Source organism: Gadus chalcogrammus, chromosome 21, assembly GCF_026213295.1.
Source record: "Gadus chalcogrammus isolate NIFS_2021 chromosome 21, NIFS_Gcha_1.0, whole genome shotgun sequence".
NCBI lineage: Eukaryota > Metazoa > Chordata > Actinopteri > Gadiformes > Gadidae > Gadus > Gadus chalcogrammus.
Window position 1 is genome coordinate 15,089,636 of NC_079432.1, and position 21,643 is coordinate 15,111,278.

The 21,643-nt window shown below is 45.8% G+C and overlaps 1 protein-coding gene across 1 annotated transcript in view; it reads right to left on the bottom strand.

Annotated features, from left to right (window-relative positions):
- Nucleotides 1–21,643, bottom strand: part of lrfn2b (leucine rich repeat and fibronectin type III domain containing 2b) — an 86,568-nt gene that overhangs the window by 15,180 nt on the left and 49,745 nt on the right. The window contains exon 4 of the mRNA XM_056581859.1: nucleotides 14,994–15,087. The gene's annotated coding sequence lies outside the window, so the exon portion shown is untranslated. The remainder of the gene's footprint in view (nucleotides 1–14,993; nucleotides 15,088–21,643) is intronic.

The following is a 21,643-nucleotide window of genomic DNA, read 5'->3' on the forward strand; positions in this document are numbered from 1 at the left end:
TAATGAACCCACCTGCGGCCTCGTGACACGAGCACACCGCCTCGCTGCCTTGCTCACTAGTCCTGCTGGCGCTCTCACTCCAGCTCTGCCTGTCAGGCCCAGAGAGGGAAGGGTTTGGATGCAGGCCTCTCAGCCCTCTCAATTACCTTTTTACTGAGTGTAGATTATGTGCCATGCCACTCAAGCCTCACAGGTGTAAAGGCTGGACATGTTAGGTTGTTTGAAACCTGTGGTGCTTTGCTTCAGTCTGTCAGCGCTTCAGGTCATTAGTGTGAGGATTACAAAAAGCTTGCAGTCACCAATGTTGAAAGAGGGGTACTGTAGAGTATTTTAAGTACCGGTATGCTTAAATACCGAAATTCTTTACTCACTAAAATGAGGTACAAGGTCATCTCTTTTGAAACAACAAAGACAAGAACCACAATGAGGAGAGGTTGAGACAATTCAAGAAGGAGTTTTGTTTTCCTGACTAACCTCTTTGGTGTGTCCCTTCGGACTAAGCCAAGGAGGAGGAAAGCACTTCACGCTATATTAAATGAATTCACGAGGAACCTTCTCTGGAATGTTTTTTTATCAGAAATATAGACACACAGCCCCTGGTGTCTCACCCTCCTGGGCTCACAAACAGACAGACAGACAGACAGACAGGCAGGCAAAGAGACAGACAGGAAGAGACTCAGTAGATCTGACCGGGTCTTCCTGTCTGTCTTCCTTTCTATGTAGGCTTACTCTTTCCCCGCCTCTCTTTCTGTCTCCCTCTCTCTCCAATATGGTAAGCTTACTCTCTCTCAGAGAAATCCTCCCCTGTGTATAGTAATCTAACTCCCTCTCTCCTGTCTGTATAGTAAGACTCTCTAGCCCATCTCCCTCTCCTGCATATAGTGAACCTCCCACGCCCATCCCTCTCTCCTGTAGAGTAATCTAACTCTCTCTCTCCAGTATCTAGTGAGCCTCTCTCGCCCATCTCTCCCCGTCTCTCATGTATAGTAATCTTACTCTCTTTCTCCCACTCCTGTACATCTCAGAGCGTTGACCTTCATGGCAAAGCAGCTCTGGGGACACCTCCGGGATGAGCTAACAGGCTGCTGGGACATGCACACTCAACGTGCACACCCACCGTGAACACCCACCGTGCACTTCTTAGCAGTTATCTCTGCCCATCTGTCTGCTGAAGTGCGCATGGACACACTAGCTATAGCTATGTGTGTGTTGAGGCGTATGTGCATGTCAGTGACAGAGTGTGTGTGTGTGTGTGTGTGTGTGTGTGTGTGTGTGTGTGTGTGTGTGTGTGTGTGTGTGTGTGTGTGTGTGTGTGTGTGTGTGTTTGTCTGCGTACGTGCGTGCGCATGTGTGTGCGAGGCTGACCCCTATGCGTGTATTCTGCAGACGTGAAGGAAAGTAAACTCACTGAGCGGTTGAAGGGCTTTAAATAGAAGAGTGAGACAGTAACCATTACAATGATATGCTTTATCAATGGCTTAGTCTATTATTTGTTTGATGTGGATCTATCTATTCCGGCTCTTGAGTTCTGCAGCTGATGTAGCGTACCACTCTGAGCGTAGCATAGCTTCCTCTCAACAATAAATCATGTTTTTTAAAAGATCTTCAAACATCCCTTTTATCAATTGAACCTGTTTATCTGTACCTAGTGCATCTGCACACTAGTTTAGCACACTAATTTAGCATGCTAATTAAGCATGCTAGCGTAGCTCTCCCAGCGTAGCTTCCCTCGAACAAGGCATTGCCATTGGCTCTTTATGCAAAGTCATTTTTATTAATCAAGCCTCTTTAGCTCTGTAGCTAATGCATTGCATGCTTCTTTAGCATGCGTAGCACCCTTAGCGTAGCATCCTGGAGTCATTATAAAGCGCAGAGATACGGGGGGCTGAGGTATTGAATTGATTAAGATCATCTCTGGTTTGTCAGAGTTCAGATGATCTGAAAGAAAGCCTCAGGAGACCCCATAATAAACATCAGTTAGTTTCCCCCAACACTTAATTTGTGTGGGTGTGTGTGTGTTTCTGTGTGTGTTTTGCTTATCTATGTTCCAGTGGGCATGAATATGTGTGCATGCGTGAGAGAGAGAGAGAGAGAGAGAGAGAGAGAGAGAGAGAGAGAGAGAGAGAGAGAGAGAGAGAGAGAGAGAGAGAGAGAGAGAGAGAGAGAGAGAGAGAGAGAGAGAGAGAGAGAGAGAGAGAGAGAGAGAGAGAGAGAGCGCGCACGCGCGCGCGTGTGTGTGTGTGTGTGTGTGTGTGTGTGTGTGTGTGTGTGTGTGTGTGTGTGTGTGTGGTTGGCATTGTGTCTGAGGTGTGAGATCAGCATGTACACAGTGATTGAGGCTTGATGCAAAGTAATGCGGCACCATTTGTGTGTGTGTCAACATGGTAGCTTTTCCGTGCACGTATAAGAGCACTGCGGCTTGTGGTTTGAGTGCCCAGGTCCATTCAGGGAAACTTTATTAGTCTGGACCTTAATCACAGTTCTTGAACACATAACCAACACCCTCTAACCTCTATAAGACCACTGAAGTACTTCCAGAAACCTGAGGAGGCAACATCGTAGAGGGATCCCTCTGAACAGACAAAAGTGTAATTAAATCAACACACCAAGAACACAAACGCTGAGAGAAAATAGTAGCAACAGTCATCATGAATCAATCTTGACGGTGGGATAGTGTGTTGAACGAACTTACCCTTCCCTCTCCGTGCTGCGTCTCCCGCCCACTTATCGTCTATTTCCGACCAACCCACACCAGTGCTCAGCAAACAGAAAACAGCGACACAGTGTGTCTGACGCAACGGCGACGGCCAAAGGAGACGCAGTACCGTTGAAGACGCACCGACTCCAACGCAAATATAGACAAAAGTTAAACCAGGGGACGGGAACAGAGACTATAAATACCGTGTTTCATCTGGTGCGCGTGACTCAAGTTGATGAACTGATTCAATGTAATCAAATCAAATTGGATTTTTAATTTGAGTTTTTGTCATTATCGGCAAAAGACAAAAAAGGAGCGGGGGCTGAGGAGTGAGACAGAGAGAGACAGACCGACAGATTAAAGATCCTAGCTCAATTAAATGGCACCAATTGAAATGATTTTGATGAGGCCTTGTTGTGAGGCGTCTGCAGTCTTTCAACCGATTAAACGCAATTAATCAAATTGGATTTCCATTTCGACCGTTTTTCTACTAAATTGACATAATTTGCCTCAGGAAGTCAAATATTAAGAAGAAGGGCACTGTTGTTGTTAGCTGACGGAACTAAACTCCCAAATAGTCGTGTTATACAAGAGAAGAAAAATCAACAAATCCAGTGGGATTTAGGAGGTGGAAGAGGAGGAGGAGGAGCAGATCAGGCGAGGAAGAGGAGGAGAAGAGAAGGAGGTGAGGAGGAGGAAGAGGAAGAGATGAGGCGAGGAAGAAGAGGAAAGGGATTAGGAGGAGATAAGGCGAAGAGGGTGAAGCAGAGATGATGATGATGATGAGGAGGAGATGATGATTATGAGGAGATGATGACTTGGTTAAGAAGAGGAGATGAGGGAGAGGAGTTTGTGAGGAAGAGGAGATAAGGTAGAGGTGGGTGTGAGGGAGAGGAGGATGTGAGGAAGAGGATCTATGCTGAGAGAGCGGGGATAAGAGTCGAGGCCCCTCCCATCTCCATGTATTACAGCAGCGGATGATATGTTAATACTCCAGATGAACTATCAATAATCCAGATAACCTCCTAATATTCAGGATGAACCATTAATATTTCACATAATGGCCGCTTACAGTAAGAATAAAAACGGATGGAGAACGTCGTAAAATAACCATGGACCAGACGCAGCACAATCTCAACACAATGGCGTCAATTCAATCCTAAATATAAAATATTAATAAGACCAGAGAAGACGGGCCGTTCTCCCCGGAGGATCCTCAGGCCTTGTGGGGTGTGTACTGTGTGTGGGGGGGGGGGGGGGGGGGGTGTTGCCTCCTTCATAGGCAACACACACACATAAAGAAACACACATACTTCCCACACACATATTTCACACATGCACCAATACATTCTATTGTGCCTACACACACACACACACACACACACACACACACACACACACACACACACACACACACACACACACACACACACACACACATATAAAGAAACACAGATCCTTCACTAACACACACACACACACACACACACACGCACACACACTACTGTGTGTGTGTGTTCTCTACTGTTCTCTACTGTGACAGTAGAGAAAGAGGTATAGACGGGAGGTAGAGAGAGAGAAGGGAGAGAGAGAGAGAGAGAGAGAGAGAGAGAGAGAGAGAGAGAGAGAGAGATATAGCGAGAGAGATAGAGATAGCGTGAGAGATAGAGATAGCGTGAGTGATACAGAGATATAGAGATATAGCGAGAGAGAGAGAGAGAGCGAGAGAGCGATATATAGGTGGAGATAGGGCGAGAGATATAGAGATAGAGCGAGAGATACAGAGATAGGAGAGAGAGGGAGAGAGAGAGAGAGAGAGAGAGAGAGAGAGAGAGAGAGAGAGAGAGAGAGAGAGAGAGAGAGAGAGAGAGAGAGAGAGAGAGAGAGAGAGAAAGAGAGAGAGAGAGAGAGAGAGAGAGTGATAACTGTTGACGGCAAGGAAAAGAGAAAAAGGAAAGGCACAGCAAAAATGGTGACAGGGCGACAGGGAGGGGGGTGAAGAGCGGGATGAGGGTTAACCTGAGTGACGGAGGAGGGGGAGAATGGAGGCAGGATGATCACACACATTCAGCAGCCATTGGGAGAGAGAGAGCGACAGAGCTGTAGGATAGGAGGTAGAGCGCGATAGCAGAACCACTCACAGATGGGGAGGGAGAGAGAGAGACACACACACACACATACACATACACACAGACAGAGAGCGACACATACAAACAGAGACACAGGGAGAGAGAGAGAGAGACACAGACAGAGAGAGAGACAGACACACACACAGAGACAGACACACACACAGAGACAGAGACACACACAGAGACACACACAGAGACACACCCCCCCCCCCCCCCCCACCCACCCACCCACCCACCCACACACCCACACACACACACACACACACACACACACACACACACACAGAGGGGAGACAGATACAGAGAGAGACACAGACAGAGACAGAGAGTGAGTGAGAGCGAGTATGAGCGAGAGAGAGAGGGCGAGAGACACAAAGACCGAATGGAGCACATGGCCCTTAGGATGCATGCGAGTGATCGGTCAAACAACAAGTAAAAACATGAAAGAGCTGAGAAAGATGGGGCGAGAATAACTGCAGATCATACAGATGGAGGAGGATAGGGGAACAGAGGACGGATGAACGGCAGACACAGAGAGAGATGGGGAGAAAGTAGATGGATAGATGCCTTCAGCACAGATAGGTGAGCTAAAGAGAGGGCTAGAGAGGTGAACAGCGAGAGGGGGATTTATAAACATACAGGCTGACCTGTGACCTTGAAGCCGTGACCTGTGATTGGCCGGAGCAGGGGTCGTGTTTGCGTGGGAATCTGTTGAAGTGGTATTCTCCTGGGCTGGATGCTTACCAGGCATTAGCAGGCTAATGTTTGCTCTGCGGTGGATTAAAGAAGATAACTAGCGCAATTCACTTGAATGCACATCAATAGTTTTGATTAGGCCTTGTTCTGAGTTGTATTATATCTCAGGCCAATTTAGATTGCATGAAATAAGATAAAAGGGTTGAGACAAACACAGTGTTGTGGTGGCCGTGGGGAAAAGTACTTCACAGCCAGTAGAAGATTGAAGGAAAACATGGCTTTAACGGTTCAACTTTAGAGACTGGCTTCACCAGGCTATCACAGCTTGGCGTAAACATCACTCCTGGCAATCAATAAGTAAACCAGTGCGAAAGGGAACCAAGGTGTGACCCAGAAGAGGAAGAAAGTATCGGTCTGAAACAGAACCGGTCCCGGGATAAAGGTTCACCGAACATTCAGTGTCAAACTACTTAGCTCAGAGATGAAGGAAGTCAAGAAAGCACGTTAACATTCCTGAATGATCTTCGAAACGATTTAAATGTGACAGATCGGATAATGGGTGGGTATTAGGTACAGGCCGCTGCTTCAAGACCTTACCAAAAATAAAAAGAAGAAGAAAGCAATCCCCAGGACAAAGCGGCAGTTAAGGGTAGCGTCTGAGAGTGTAAAAGAAAAGCGAGCAGGTATTCAGTTCTCAAGAGTCTGACATAAGCGTTGGATGGAGAGAAAAGCTAGACCAAGACGCCCTGAATCCGTCCTGCTCCCTTAGAACCTGAACGTCTGCTTGATGACTGAATAAAAGCCAATTCTCCTAACATTGATTTTATGCTATATTTATTTTATCCTCCATATTTGCCATGTGAACATTTCATTTTACTTTATGATCTTGTTTATGTTTTATGTGTACGCTGTGTGTGACGTTTTCAAGCGACTGTGACTTTGAATTTGCCCCTGGGGATCAATAAAGTATTTATCTATCTATCTTTTGAATAGTGCAGCTGATCTCATGAGCTTGATCTGGGTGTGTGTCTGTCCGAGAAGGATCAGAGACACAGTTCGTGGGCAGGGCACTTCTAGAACAATTTATTTGAGGCAACCGACAGTGCGAGGAACCTGTTAGGCCTTAAGAAAACATCACCATTTTCAACCACCATTTTTGTCATTTCATGAAAGAACGACGTTGTTCACATCAGTGTTGTTTTCGTCAGGCAAGACGAAAACGAAAATGACGTCGTCAAACCCCTTTTTTCCATGACGAAAATGAGACTAAGACGAACGTCACCAAAGCCATATAAAGACTAAAATGTGACAAAAAATTTAGACATTTTCGTCAGACGAGAACTAGACGAGACTAAATTGTTAGTGAGAGCATGTGAGCGGAGCGGAGCGTGGAGCGGGTGGTGGAGCGGAGCGGAAGAAATACGTTGGAGCGGGTTGGAGCGCAGAGCGGTTTTAAATTCAAAGGCCGGAGCGGGGATTTGACTCCGCTCCAGTCCGCTCTAGTCCGCTCCGATTTTAACTGCTTCTAGCGGCTTACATGTAGGTGGTTCACGTAGAATAGAATGGGTTTCAATGGGAGCATCCAAGCAACCTGATTGGATAAAACGCGTCACGTGAGACCCTTCCACCCCCCCCCCCCGCAACACTGGCTCGTGTGCTCGCGCGCAGCTGCGCCTGCACACACACGGCTGACACACACTCATACACTACAGAGAGAGGCTGGTGGACGAGTTTTCGTCGGACTAAAACTAGACTAAAACCTTTTGAGTTTTCGTCAGACTAAAACTAGACTAAAACTTTCAAAGATAGAAATGACTAAAATGGGACTAAAACTAAGAAGCATTTCGTCAAAAAGACTAAGACTAAAACTAAATCTAAAATGCCTGCCAAAAACAACACTGGTTCACATCAGTCTCATTGATTCTACGTGATTAACGCACAGCGACACAAGGCGCACGGAGCCGATCGATAAGCAATGAATGAAACAACCTGTAGCGCGTTAACCATCGCTCCTGTGCAGCCGCACTCTGGCCCGCTTCCTGCCCGGTTACTGCGCTTCCTATCCGTGGGCAGGAAGTGTGTGCGTCGGCGCAACCCGAGAGCACAGGACGCCAGCGCCGAGAGGCCAGGGCTCGACTCCCCCAGACAGACAGATCACATCTCCAGACACACCGCCATGACGGTTGCCCTGGAAACAGTGGCGCGGGTACACAAACACTCACACACTCACACACACACTCACGCTCTCACACACTCTCATCAGGGAGAGATAAATAAATAAATAAATACGTGAAGGGAATAAAAAATGAATAGAGCGATATACACAGACGTGGACATCCCCCGTTTCTAGAAGAACAAGTAAGTAAGTAAGTAAGTATTTTATTGTCTCTCTCACGAGAGAAATTTGCTTTGGGCAAACAGAGAGCATCGGCGACACATACATAGAGATTTTACATAGACAACCATAAAAACATGAAAGATGAAACCCATTGCATTACCAAAACACATGTCCTCCCACCCACCTTGAAACCCATTATAAAAAACATAGTCTCGGCACTACCCAAGCGCGTACAAGTATCCATAAGGATAATGTACTGCCCACTAGTTATTGCACTATTGCCCCATTATTGCACTGTTCCTTCACGGAATGCTCCTTCCATAGTAGCTTAATTGATGGCGGAACTAGGGAGAACTTTAATCCATTTAACCTACAAAATGGGAGCCGGTATCTTTTGCCCAGAGGCAACAGCTCATACTCCATGTTTAGGACATGGGTTGGGTCTGTGGCTATCTTAGAACCTTGCTTCCTAACTGTGTCCTCAAAAATCTCCTTTAAGGAGGATGGGCTTGCTTTTATACGGAATTGTATGTTTTTGGGGCGATAGTGAACAGCCGCCGGAGGGTAATTAATATTTTCTTTAGCTGTGTGAGTGCTGTTATTCGGCGAGCCAGATGAGCCCGTCCAGGGATCGGGGAGGCTGGACGATAGAATAACAGATTACCCGAACGCCGCAGCCATCCACAACACCTGATACGCCTGGTGTGAGGTTTGGCAGGGATGTAGCATGAAGACTAGAGATGCACCGATTGCAAAATTCTTGGCCGATACGATTTCCGGTTTTTAAGGAGGTCTGACCTGCCAAAACCGGTTTTTACGATACCGATTTTCTAAGAAATAATTATAATCATATAATAGCAGTGATATTGATAGGTTTTCAATGTAGTGAGTCCCCGGGACCCACAGGTGGCGAGTTGGGTGGGTCCCTGAGAAATTCAATGGGTCCCGACTCCCCAGTTTAAAAAATGTGTTTCTTTTTTATTATTAGTCTATTTCTTAAATTAAATTAATAGTGTTAAACTCAATACATGAAATTGTCATCTGAAAAGCGCAGCCATTGGTAGTATGTGGTGAGCCACTGCTTCAGAAAAGTTCGCTTTTTTTGGGAGGAACATGTAGAAGGTTGAGGCACTTCTTCTGCAGTGGGCTCATCAAGCTCAGTAGAGGGGGAGGCAGAAGTAGGTACAGGCAATGTCAGGGACAGAAAATGCAGCTGCAATAGTTTGCTGACCTGCAATAGGTTTAATCTTTTTCTTTGGTGGTATTTTTGCGTTCTCTCTTCTCTGCCTGTTTCTCGAGAAAAACTGGATCTCGTTGGAAGCGCGATGTATGCGCAGGCGCCGTTTGGGCATAACAATATGGCGGCTGCCGTTCAATGTAGTTTTCATCACCACCACCGGATTATGTTTCATTTATTTCATTACAGCACGTCCCCTAAACGTTACAACATAATCGACACGAATGAGCACAGCATCGAGCAGTGGAAACGTGGGTTTATTTACTATGAAGTTCGTATTTTTAATTGTTGAAATGAAATCAGCGGTGACGAGCTAGTTGTTTTGGTAGCGGCTAAATTAGCATGTCGCGATACTTTGTACAGGGGATCACGTCTGCGTCGAGTAGATGCGCAGAGGGTTGAAACAGCGCTTGTCCGGCCTGCTCACAAGAAGGTTTCTTTGGCCAGTTACTGTACATTAAACACGAGTTGTTTAATGTTCACAATGTATCGTTTTTCATGGGGAAAATGAGATGCGTCCCCGGGACGCATGGATAGTGAGTTTAGTGCGTCCTTTCAGATTTTAATGCGACATGTTTTCTTTCCGCGCTCTGGGCGCCTTGAGCTGCTACGCACCGCGCATGCGGGTGAGTTTGATCGGCCGAAAACCGGAAATTACGACAGTGACCGGCCGGTCACCGATTGTGGCCGATTGGATACAAAACCGGCTTTTTTAATCGGCGGCCGATTGATCGGTGCATCTCTAATGAAGACACACACACACACACACACACACACACACACACACACACACACACACACACACACACACACACACACACACACACACACACACACACACACACACACACACACACACACACACACACACCTTTCTGGCCTGGGTGGGAGGGGAGAGAGAGAGTCTGTGAGTGAGCTCTCACTTTGACTGACGTTTCGTGTTATCTGTCTCAATACAACATGACTCGTCAGCCAGACAGACGGACGGTTAATTAGCGTTAAGAACACAATGTGCTGTAGCTTATCTTTAGGAGGAGACCCTTGTGTTTTACCGATACGGCAAACATTTCACTTCAATCAGAAAGTCATTTCAATGCCGTGATGCCTGTGTGTATGTGTGTGTGTGTGTGCGCGTGCATTTTTATAATTAGTAAAAAAAAGAACATAATTTTGGTGTTAAAGTTAGCATAAAAGTTGACAGTGTTCCTGTCAGATCCATCGGTGCACATATACACTAAACTACACTCGAATGACTAGAGTTCACTGACTAGAATAGACTGACTAGGCTGAACCCAAAACTAGCTAGATGAAAGTCAATTCAATACACTAAACTACACTACATTAAATTCAAAGAACTTAAATAGATTATAAACTAGATTTCTATATCTATTAGGAATAAATACTGAACCTAAACTAGCTGGTACACATACGTTCATAAAGAAATACTAAGAAATTCACAGGGGCTGAACAAATTCTTTCTCGCACTCAGCTCTGTCGTACTACTGCTCTGTTGTTCTCTCACTCTCTCTCTTTCTCTCTCCCTGTTTTTCTTATCTCCCTCTCTCCACGTTGACTTTCTCTGTTCTCGCTCTCTTTACAGCGGCGGAAGGGTCAAATTACTCCAACATGGCATTTTTTGTGCAGAATATGATCACACACACGCACAGCAACAGACACACATACACAAACACCCCCCCACACACACAAACACACACACACACACACACACACACACACACACACACACACACACACACAGTAAAACCTCTCATAGAGCTGTGTTGGGTTATTAGATGAGGCTAACCATATCGAGCCACTGTGATGAACCATCCCACCCAACCACCAATATGCACTCACAGCAGCTTTCATATGTTTGCAGGTGAGGTTCCATCTCTCCCCACACCATCACCCAACTATATAACTTGGGGTATACACCCCAACTCCAACCAACGGGGATCAACATACACTACAACTTGCGGCAACAGATATGCCTGGAGACGACAGGGGAGGATAAAACCGAGAAAGACTAAGTTGTTGGACGGTTCATTAAACATTAACTGACCCAAGTAACCATGGAACAGAGCTCTGCAGGCGTCCAGCTCCACCACAACACCTGCAGGTGTAGTGAGAGCCGGCTCATGCCAGAACCCATTCAGCATTTTCCATGTCAGCAGAACAACCCCCATTTGTAGACCACTGGGAAGTGTTTCTATTTTATGCACACCCAAAACCCTCTTTTTTTATTCTGGTTCTAATTTAAGGTTTGTCAAATCGATCATCGAATGAAGTACTGAAGAAATTAATTGGATTTAACACTCAAGTTCAGACCTATGGAGTTGGCCTAAAGCAGAGTGAGCGACGCATCGCTTTTTTCATCCGGAAACGTCCGCAGGCGACGGGAGGATGATAATTCCTCGATGTCACAATGACGGGGGGGTAGTGAAAGAGTTCATTATGGGATGCATATCCTCCCTCGAGATGGATAACAGCTAGCTTTAAGGGGCGCTAGCTTTAAGGGGTCCTAGCTTTAAGGGCCGACAGCTTCAAGGAACGCCCGCCTTAAGGAGCGTCAGTGACGGACGCATTGCCGACGGAATCAATCTCCGAGCCGAGCGTGAAATTCGCCAGCGTAATCGCGCCCAAAGCTGGCCTGATGATGTGTCACGGGTGTGGAAGGGATTTCACACCCGGCGAAAAAAATAAACAAGTTCAAAAAATGTATATTCTGTAGAGGGAGTAAACTCCTAGCTGATATTAAGCTGCAGAGATTAAAAATATTACTTTTGAATAATCACATCATATCTCCATTCATCCACACTACCCCCTACTCCAGGTGGCTTTCTCCTCGATTGGCCAATTTCACAAACATCCTTAGAGAGAGGAGGCGGGGGCAGGGGGGGGGGGGGGGGGGGGGGTACTTAAGTGCTTGTCGCCTACGGTTGCGTGTCACTGACCACCGAGGGTGCGCCTGTCACCTTGGATACCGGTCGAGATGCGGGGCGAACAGGTGACAACTCCTCTTGGAGTTCAGCGAGGGGGAAAGAGGGAGGGGGGAGAAGGAGGGAAGAGAAAAGGCGGGAAGTGGAGAGAGGAGGAGGAGGAAGAGAAGGAGAGAGGAGGGGGAGGGGGAGGAGGAGGAAGAGAAGGAGAGAGGAGGGGGAGGGGGAGGAGGAGGAGGAGGAGGAGGAGAGAGGAGGGGAGAGAAAAGGCGGGAAGTGGAGAGAGGAGGAGGAGGAAGAGAAGGAGAGAGGAGGGGGAGGAAGAGGTGGAGGAGGGAGGAGGGGGAGGGGGAGGAGGAGGAGGAGAGAGGAGGGATGCTGAGGAGGGGAGAAGGGGGAGGAGAGAGGAGGGAGGCAGAGGAAGGGGGGGGGGGAGTGCGTGTTCTCTGCTTGTTTCAGGTCGTCAAGCAGCGTTACCGGGGCTGTCAACCTCGATCCCGTCATCGCAGCGGCGACGAGTGTCTCCGGGTGATGTGGACCCTAGCAGAGCCCCGGAGCTGCTCTGTAGCCTCGGCTCCTGATCAGGGAACGCAGCGCAAGCCAAACCACAACCAACCACAAATCAAGGTCGGCACCAGAGGACAGAGGTCCATGAGGGGAGACCTCTCGGGGGGGGGGGGGCGTTGGCAACAGCAGAATCACACTCCAGTTGTTTCCATGGTGACACCGGGGGATCAGTTGCGGAGGCGCGACCGTCTGCCAAATTAATTGATTCTAATCCAATTACGTTTGAGTAGCTGATCTCGCCCGTTCAAAGCCTATCTTCTGATGAGATGTGTTTTTTTTTCCAAGAGGATGGGACTTGAAAATGTGCTTGATAGGCGAATAAAAGCAGACTTCAGATTACTGAAGACCAAAGCCTGTGATGTGGAGTTGGGTCCTAAGATTGATCTGATATCATCAAACACCCTACCACCGGGCCCTTGTGCAAGGCACTAAAGACATACTGATACATCCATAATCAAGTGAGCGTATGCATCCAAACTCAAACTTTTGGCTTGCTAAATTATTTTCTCTCAATTACTGTTTTCATTGCTTGTCTTTCATTAAGCCCTCTTTCTATTCTGTTTCATCTCATTTTGATTTGGTTTGTCTAATCCAATACGTATACAAATGTCAAGAGAAACTTCTTTCTCAACTCCTTCAGGACTGCCTTCCTGCACGGATGATTTTTTAGATTGTTTACAGGTCATGAATTATTCACAGATAATGAACAATGTGATTATTTCTCTTCCTGCAGAGGTACAAACACCCAAACAATTCACGGATCCACCAGTCAATACACACTGATAGTCAGTTCCCTACATTAACCATGTCAGACCCCGTCCCCCGTCATAAGGACCGTGACACAGACAGTTCCTACAAAAATACAATTTTGCTCGCAATACAACAACTGCTAAATGATTAACAATAAATCCTTTAGTCCACTACTGATTTCCTGACTGACTGACTGATGTATGAATGAGTCATACTTCCAGCTATGTGCCTTCCATGGTGCTTTTTTTCCTGGTCTGTGACCAGCTGCTCAACGGCCAGAAATAGTGTGAGCCATCTTTAACGCTGAATTGCAGGTGAGAGAACATGAGGTGTACAGACGCAGCCGGGCATGATAGAGAGAGACCAGCTGAAGATGGTGCGGGGGAGGAGAGAGAGGAAGAGAGAGAGAGACAGACATATACCCACCTATTCTAAACTAACACAGGAATTCACGATATTAACACACACACTCTCTCACATTGAGAGAGAGAGAGAGAGAGAGAGAGAGAGAGAGAGAGAGAGAGAGAGAGAGAGAGAGAGAGAGAGAGAGAGAGAGAGAGAGAGAGAGAGAGAGAGAGAGAGAGAGAGAGAGAGCCTGGGAGGGTACCATGTGTCATAACAGCCCACTCAAGTTTCATGTGAAAATGCTAAAACATAAAGAAGCGAATCAAAGGGAAGCCGAAGAGAGGCAGAACCGAGGGGGGCAGCCTTCCCACCCGGTGGGCTGCTGAGCACCACGGCAGCTGTCCTTAAGTAAAGCTGATTGTCTCTAACCAGTCTATGTGCAAGCAGTTCCAACGTAGCCTTCAGGATATATATTCACGGCGGAAATACGCGAAAGTTCAGTCATGTAAGTGATGCGACGTTTCCAATGACAACGTGGAATGTAGTGGTAGAATGCAAACCGAATAAAGCTATCTGCTCGCTAACTCCTCAAATCAGATATAAAACCTAATGTGTGTGGTCCCTGACAACATATTCTGTCCCACTTCCGTTTTAGGGCCATTACATTATTAAATATGGGCTCTAAACCATAAAGCGAGACATTCACAGAGAATAGCTGAATTAAAAAAATCTCCAACCAAGGTGATTATCTCTACAATGCATTCAGAAGAAGAAGAGTGGATTAGTGAATATGTAGTCTGCGACACCTTTCGATGGATTTACTTTCTACATTCCAACAGTCCTGGTATCCGTCTCTTTTCAGTCCTCAAATCCCTACCTGTGAATACAAGACGTAGGAGGATAGACCTCCACAGATAATCTTCCCCGGTAAGATATCTGGAGCACAACATTGGCTTTGACGTACAGCACCGACTTAGACAGTTGAAAATCCACTAACTCCTTCTCTTTACCATTATACCTTGATCCTGTCGCACATTTTGAAACCTGGACCTGCACTTCTTTGCTATGTTGTTTCTACACTTCAAGTTGTATGATGTTGGTTTATTTCCGTCTCACTTCTAAGTCCACCCACCCACCAAACAGGATCAGTAAGACTTTAGGGAGTAAGGTCTATGCTGGATGAGTGTGAACACAGAACAGCCTTCTGGAACATTCCACGCCCACCCCCCTCCACCACGAGACCCCCCTGCTGTGGGTGCAGGTGAATACAAGTTTCCCCCCCCCTCCCCCTTACCTGTATAGTGTAGTCTCTCTGCCATAGGTTCACTGATGGGTCTCAGTGGGCGAATCAAAGCGTCTCAACTCTTACTCCAAGCCAATCAGTGTCTCTGAAGAGGGAGAAGAGGTTGTTAGCCAGAGCTAGACAGATTCTAACTGATATAGCCATAGCTACCATTGGGCCAGAGTCAGCTGGATGCTAACTGCTAAACCATAGCTATGGCAGTGACAGAGCTACATAAATGTTTGCTGCACACTAGTACATTATAGTCTTCAGGAAAAGTACCGGCCCAAGCTGCCGAACGGATTCAGCAGAATTAGCTGCTAAGTTGTTTTATGTTTGTGGACATTTTTCTGATGAATATTTAACGGATTAAATGTTGTGGGAGACAGCTGGACGCAGCTTGTTTTCCAACATTTGGCCAAGCGTCGCACTTAACACTTTTACCAGGGGCACACGTTTGCATATTTTGATAAAGAAAATACTTTTCTGAGCACTTATTAAAACAGACACACCCACACACACACACACACATACACACACGCACACACGCACGCATGCACACACACACGCACACACACAAACGCACCGACACACACACACGCACACACACATAGTACTGTTTGTGTGGTACAGTTGGAGCATATTTGTTCATGGGACCGATTTTAGGAGGAACGTGCTGGTGAAATAGGTCATTGTCCAGATATGATTAAATACGTAACAGAAAATCCTGGAAAGATATTTTATTGGTATGTAGCGGCGCTTCCATCGCCAGATTATGACAGATCATAATCCCTTTGTCTCTTCCTCATGACGTTTTCGCATCTCATTCAAAAGTGTAGAGCGTGTTTCCGGACATGTTGGTCGGGGGCCCACTTCGTGCGGCCTTGGGTCTCAGGAGGATTGCTGGCTCATGAACTTCAGTCCCTATGTATATATATAAACATATATAGTGACCACTGGCGTGCTGACCAACGGTGAATAGGGATGTCGATGAAAGTTGGGATCAAGTCCGCAAAAAATGGTCATGGAACTTAAAAGGGTTAGGAAGGATCCACTGGTCTATTAGCCAGGAGGTTTGACCTCCAGCTGCAAGCTTCTGGGCTCAAACCACAACGTGGACACCGTTGAGAAGGACGCCTACGTTGAACCTCCCTCCTCCTTATTGCCATGCCTAACAAAATAAGATTGTTTGCAGAACAGCGTCTGATAAATGACCATAAAGTTCAAATTTGTACTCAGAGTGTATTATTGTCCATCCAACAGTGGATCACCTTTGACATGGCTCACAAAAAAACAAAAAAAACACCATATGAACTAACTTACAGCAGACATGGAGCGAATTCAGAGTGTGATGCTTTTAAAGGGCAGAATTCGAGTGCGCAGGATAACCTTTACGTTTCAGCAAATTGCAATCGTACATTTCAAGCCATTATCTCACGGAGGAACCCACACTGATCTAAATGAAGAGAGAGCCCCAGCAGAACACAGAGATACCGTCTCCAGATCCCCCAAACCTGCAGTGCAGCGCTTCGTTAGCATGACGTGCGGGCAATGCTAACAGAGTCGCTGCACGCTCTGGCTGGAGATCTAACAGACAAGCCTGTACACACAGAGGCAGCGGTGGACGGTCTCCAGGCAGGTGGAACCGTCAGCTTAACAAAGTAAAAGCCCTCATCAGTATTGGAGGAGGCCATCTGCGCTCGCGAGCTAATTAGCACAACAGAGGGATACAGACGGTGAGAGCTGTGAGCCACCAGAGCACAACAGGGGCGGGACTTTTACTTTGTAAAAGCTTTATATACAGAGGTGTACAATACATAAAACAGAAGAGCAATAGATATTATTTAAGAGCCCGAGAGACATTTTTTAGCTGAGCTTTTTTTCCTTCTATATCCTGGTCTTACTGATTACACAGCAGGGGGTTTCACCCTGAAATGAACCCCAGGATGGATGTTTCCTCCACCCCCTGGGAGGCGCTGGGGTAGGGAGGAGGTGAGGTAGAGGAGGTGGGGCATGGGGGGTCGCTGGGGAGAGAGGAGGTGGAGGACAGAAGATGGATGAGCTGTAGAAGAGGAGGTTTAGAGGAGATTGGGGGAGGAGGTTGGGGGTGAGGAGGTGGGAGAGAGGAGGTTGGGGTTGGGGGGCCACTTGGGGGAGAGGAAGTGGGGGTACTGAGATGAGAGGAGGTGGGAGAGAGGAGATGGAGGCACTGAGATGAGAGGAGGTGGGGGTGAGGAAACGGTTGAGGAGAGAGGGTGGGGGTCGAAGGCAGAGAGGAGACAAGTTGTTTTTCAACCAATTATGAAAACAACATTCCCTCAGTAGGCACTTCCTGTAGGTGAGACCAAGCCAATGAGATGCAGACGCCTCATCATCAGAATAATTTACATATGAAGGTGTAAATAGAGCCCATGTATGAGTATACACGTACTGTTTAATCTACAGCAAAGTTTATGGAGCACTGGCTTTGGTTAAAATATACATTTTTGACGTTTAGCTATTAGCTGCTTTTATCTAAAGTGATGGTGAGGCTCAGACTAATCAAAGCATGCAATCAATAACGGAGCGACTACAAAAATCCCAAGTGCTGCATGAGCAACTTTCTAAAAGCACCCATCCTCTGCATCACAGCAGCTGCTCAGAGGAATCAGCCTAATCTGTCCTGACACACAAAAGATTGCTGCAGCGTCAAAATATTGAATAAGCTCCTTGCAGTAATGACACTGTTGTACACCTGCAGATCTCATTAGCTTTGGGTTATGGAGAGAGCAACTCAGTGAATTAACGCACATCTGAGATAATGAATGGAGTATCTGGAAGCTTTAATCAACTCTACACCACTTATAGCATAGGGTTTTTTTCAGTGCAGGGTTCGGTGCTTTGATATGAGGGAGAGTCTCATGCGGAAGAAGCTCAAATGGAAAGTGAAAGTGAAAGTTATAATGGCATTGAAGGTAGTAGCTTATTCAATTACAACTATTGCATATCTCCCTTCTTGCCTTTGCGTTTCACGCCCGACCCGTTCCGTGGCTCTTCATGTTTGCCAAACATGAAGTGTGTCTTAGCACAGAAAACAAGATAAATCTAATTATAATAACAACTTTGTTTATATATTATCTATTGAAACAGGGTTCAGATGTTCCAGATCATTAAGAATAGAGAGATACCATTTTCTTTTTAAGATAAAACGTTTTTTCTGCCGTCTCTACCAAGAAAAAAACAGTTCAAAACATATTATTGGTTTTATGAGGCATTTTCCCCATTCAAAATAGCCTTTAAGATCATACAGGTATGTAATATGAGCTTGGCAATATCGTTTTACAGCTCATACTTTATTATGTGTTGAGTATTCAGCCTCTTTCGCAGACTGAGGTGGCATCCATTACAACAAGGATATTATTTAATGTGATAGCTACCTTGAACGATTCCTTTAAACACATACAGCAATAGTCTCCTCAATCTGTCTTTAGTCCAGAAAACGTGCGCCACTCCTTATCTCTCAGATCTCTCCCTCCTCACGCCTGAATTCAACGCTAAATCCCTCTCCACTGCTGCCCTGTTCACTATGTTTCCTGGCACTTGAACAAAAGACAACGATTACAAATTTAAAGCCAGGAAATTCTCTTGAATATTGTTTATCCTCGCAGGTTGAGAGATGTACTGCTCTTGAAGCCGTTTAAGCGTTGTTTGAATACGCATTACCCATCATGAGCATCATAACCTGACTAATGGCCAACTAATGGAAGCTTTGCTCTAAAGCAGCGCTTCATAAACTAAGGGTCAGGATCCGGAATGCGTTGGGAATCAAGTTGGAGGTGGGTCTCACAGTTGGTTCCCCCTGGCATTATGGGGAGGTTCTCCCTGTCTGTTAGAGGGCATACGGTCTAGATACATGAGACTCTGAGCCGTTAAGACCCGTGGTGGCAGACCTCTGCCAACATACGCCCGTGGTGGAGCGTGTCCATTATGATCAACTGACCATGCTACACGGACAGAGGCCAAGCCCTACATAACCAACTGCATTCTCCCTTGGCAAATCTCCATATGCAAACAGGCATTTCTGAAAAAATACTGGCAATGCACGAAATCACACGCCAAAGAGGGAGTCTGTGTAGCAGGTGAAAATCCTGCCTTGCCCTGTCTATTTGCAATTTGTCCGCAACTTGAGTCCGTGTCACATGTAATTCAGCCGTTAGGGTGGGTTAGTAATGTGGGGCCTGCAAAGCCCTTTGAGGCTGGGACTGGGATGAAGGGGCTACTATAGGAGTAGAATTGACTTGACAACATGAACTGAAATATTCAGAGCTGGGAAATGCAAACAAGACCCAGCAAGTTCTCATTTCCCACTCGCTCATTTCTCTCTCTATCGTCTCAATGAATATTTAATCTGTATTCTACAGGAAAACAGGATGCGCAGAGGGGCGAGAGAGACAGAATGGGGGAGGGGAGGGGAAAAATACTAATGAATGGTTTATGGAGAATAGAAGCATCCCATGTTTTTCAAAACCCCATTAGGATGTCATATTTATTGTGTCAATAGTGTGCAGAGTGTTTAGCGTGATTTTCCAAAGCAGAACTATGCAGTACACTCTTTTTTTGGATTTGAGGGTTCTTTAAACATTATAGTTTCCAAACAGAGCATGCTATGATTGTGTTTACTTTGAAGCACACCCGTGCTTCCATTCATCCATTGTACACTTCGTTCAAACACAATACATCCATTAACCAATTAAATATTTGAATCATTCATCCATCCAGCCCTCATTCCATCCATTTGTTCATTCATTCAAACATATATTCACCCCTCCACCAATTCATTATGCTTTCCATTCATCCATCAATCATTCGATCATACCATTCATTCATCCATACCGTCATTCAGTCATCAAATAAACCTTGCATTCATTGGTCCATCCAGCCATGTTTGTCAGTGTACTCCTATCCAGGGGGGGGGGACAGGAGCCAGCCCCCGCCCCCCCGCTTACTACAGCTAATGACAGGAGCTCTAGTCAGGGGGTTATCAATCCACTGAAATCACCACACACACACGCACACACGCACGCACACACGCACACACCACACACACACAGACACACAAACACACACACACACACACACACACACACACAGACACACACACACACACACCTAATAGCAATTAACAGACTCAATTTGCATATCGAGTCGGCTATAATTATCCTAATTAGCAGGTAGGAGGAGGTCAAAGCATCATTAACGCATTGGAACACAGAGGGTGATATGGATATAAAAATGTCTTTCTCTGAGTTTTGGCCTCTCGTTCACAGCAAACTGGCGTTCAGGTCACCGAAAACAAAGCTTTGGGAAAAACTCATTTTTCAAAACTCTGTTTTCGATGTTTTCATGTGGAAGAGTCAAACTAAGGTTTCACATAACGATCACAACCTCGATTTAAACATGGCAATTGTACACAAAATATACAAACACATGGCGGCTGGCTAGCCACCAGTTTGTTTATGAGTGGCTACTGTTGGGTTTCATCGGTCAACCTTGCGTTACGTCATTATTACAGTGCCGTGCAGACAAGTATAAATACACTGCACCTAATCGTTCTTATTGTATTGTCATTGCCACTCAATGCCTATGAATGCGCATTTACCTCATGTTCTGCAGTGACATAAAGTTGAATCCCCACCTACTGGCCTGCCCTGGCATGCTCATGTTATATTTGCTCATGTGATATTTTCTATAACACAGTCGGAGTGGACAGGTCATTTCTTTAACTGCCTATCTCGGACCAACCTCAATCTGTTATTACCTACTCTTTTGTACTCTCGCCACTGATCGGAGGCATAACTCCATTGTTATTAGTAAACTCAACGTTGTTTTTACTGAAACCTTTACCTTATCAGGAATAAAGAAAACTGAAAAAATTATGAATAATAATAATAATTGGTAATTCACCAGGCAGTTTATTCCTACCTTTGAAAATAGGATTTACAAACAGAAAACAACTAAAAACCACTGTCGACTGCAGGACATGTCGGGCTGATTATCAACTATTGATTAAGTGTCATCTTTCACTCTGCGTAGGCAACCCCTTGCTGAGCATGTCAGAGACGGGGTAATATGTGTTCTGGATGTTATGTACTGGAACAGATCCTGGCAGGCAGGTCAAGGCCTGCGAGAAAATAATTATCTCTATTGAATTCATCTGAGTTATCTGTCACCATGATGATAGTCAAGCTTTCACAAGCTTTTCAGAAGTAAAATGTCACTGGGTTAAATGTTTGGAGAGCCAGCGGAATTCTGGACAGCATAAACAAAGCATTATTGAACTACAGTTTCTAGCTGTAGTGGGCATGAAGACATTATAACATATATTTAACTGTTAGGTAGCTCTTAGCAAGCTGTTATCTCTTAGGTAGCAGTTAGCTAGCTATTAGCTGTCAGTGCAGGGAATTGTATAAGCCATTTCACTTAAACGGTATTATTGACTTTTATGGGGTTTTGCTCTGGCCAGAAACTGGTTGGCTTTCAGAAGGTACTTATTGTAAATTTCCACTGACAGGACCATTTTATTCCAAAGATTATGACCCTGGCCCTACTGAACCCGTGGAACTTCACACTAGCCTGTGGAAAGTTCTCCAGAGATCCCTGGAAGATCCCTGGATCCTACAAGT